General features: G+C 47.0%; 1 protein-coding gene across 1 annotated transcript in view; it reads right to left on the reverse strand.

Moving 5' to 3' along the window:
• Window positions 1–2,101, reverse strand: part of STX8 (syntaxin 8) — a 348,959-nt gene that overhangs the window by 62,884 nt on the left and 283,974 nt on the right. The gene's annotated exons all lie outside the window — the stretch shown is intronic.

A 2,101-nucleotide genomic window follows, 5' to 3' on the forward strand; every position in this document is an offset into this window, starting at 1 on the left:
GAACTCCCGACCTCAGGTGATCCACCTGCCTCGGCCTCCCAAAGTGGTGGGATTACAGGTGTGAGCCACCGTGTCCGGCAAGCATGAGACATTTTAAGGGATATCATAAAAGATAGTAAATGCACAGGTCAAGAGTGTGAGGAAATTCAGTGCTGGTGGGAAGGCTGTTGAATACTCACTCACTGGGTTGAGGCTTATGCAGAAATCACACAAGCTGGACTGATTTGTTAGGAGAGCGAGGCAGGATTATGAGACGGAAGGTCATTCGGGTTAAAGAGCAGGTCTGAGTGGAGTGAGAAAGTGGCATGACAGACGGTCACATCACAGAGAGGAATTTTTAGAGTTAGAGGTAGAACAGGTCCAGATGTAGTAACTCCACGCTGCAGTCATGGAGATGGAGAAATTATGACCTAGAGTGTTGGGTAGATTGTCAAGGTAGAATCTTGCATCCCCTAGCTTGGCTCCAGGGAAATGGGTTAAAGAGGTCACTGTGGGCCAGGCGCAGTGGCTCACGCCTGTAATCCCAGCACTTTGGGAGGCCAAGGCATGGTGGCACGTGCCTGTAATCCCAGCCACTCAGGAGGCTGAGGCAGGAGACTCGCTTGAACCCCGGAAGCGGAGGTTGCGGTGAGCCGAGATCACGCCATTGCACTCCAGTTTGAGCAACAAGAGTGAAACTCTGTCTCAAAAAAAAAAAAAGTCACTGTGAACTGAGTGTCAAAATCCTCAAGGAACATGGGTGGGTGATTAGAAAGTCAAAACATACTATATCGGTGAGGGGTTTTCACTGAAGATGTCGACATCCATTGCAGCTGGTTTAGCAAAAGAGGACTTTTTCAAAAAGGGGAATTAGGAGCTTATAAAACCTTCAGGACAAACAGAAAACCCAACCAAGTTTTGAGGATTCACAATCAGCACCAATGGATCCAATAATCCAACAGGACAGTTCCTACAGAAATGCCACTGCTGCAGCTGCCTGCCAAGGGCTACGGAGAACAGTAGGAACTAGGTGCCGGAATCTGCTGAACACAAAGATCCAAATGCCCCCCAGCTGTTATGCCCATCACAAGATCTGATCCCCTGTGCACAGCTAACACCCCGTAAGGGTCACGTCTATCTCTAAGTTTTTTTGTTTTTGTTTTTGTTTTTGAGACGGAGTCTCACCTTGCCTCTGTTGCCCAGGCTGGAGTGCAGTGGCGCGATCTCGGCTCACTGCAACCTCCACCTCCTGGTTCAAGCTGTGCCTCAGCCTCCTGAGTAGCTGGGACTACAGGCGCCCGCCACCACACCCAGCTAATATTTTGTATTTTTAGTAGAGATGGGGTTTCACCATGTTAGCCAGGATGGTCTTGATCTTCTGACCTCGTGATCCCCCTGCCTCGGCCTCCCAAAGTGCTGGGATTACAGGTTTGAGCCACTGCGCCCGGCCTCTCACTTTCCTTTAAATTCCCGTAACAGTTTACCTATAGGCCTCTCCATTTACTGTAAATTCCCATAAGAGTTTACCTATATTTCTCTGACATCACTGATCTCATTTTGGTTTGTGTTTAAGAGTTATTTATATACATGTCTTAACTCCCCTACTGAACTAAGCTTCTTAAGTCAGTGAATATGATCTATTGACTTCTGTATTTTTTCCCAGCAACCAGTGTAATTCCTTGCTCTCTAAAAATGTCTGATGAATGAAGGATGAATTAATACTTTCATGCCCTCTGTTGTATCATTTGGTGATTTCCAATGTCTGTGAGGCAAAGGATTGCCAGGTAGCCAATTTGAGGTTTATTCCAACCAAAATGCTAAACTTCTAAAAATGCCCATAATTCTGAGTCTTGCTCTACTTGTATACACTACAGACTTCCCATTAGATCATGAGATTGGCAATATATCTTTTGTATCTGTATACACCCTGAGGAATAAAAAGAAAATCCTAAGCCCCGCAAGTGACTGAATAGATTCCCCTTGGCCAAGGGGAGCCCAGATAAGCCTTAAAAACTGAGTTCCTGGCCGGGCGCGGTGGCTCACACCTGTAATCCCAGCACTTTGGGAGGCCGAGGCAGGCAGATCATGAGGTCAAGAGATCAAGACCATCCTGGCTAGCATG

Source organism: Colobus angolensis, unplaced genomic scaffold (assembly GCF_000951035.1).
Source record: "Colobus angolensis palliatus isolate OR3802 unplaced genomic scaffold, Cang.pa_1.0 Scaffold47, whole genome shotgun sequence".
NCBI classification, from domain to species: Eukaryota; Metazoa; Chordata; class Mammalia; order Primates; family Cercopithecidae; genus Colobus; species Colobus angolensis.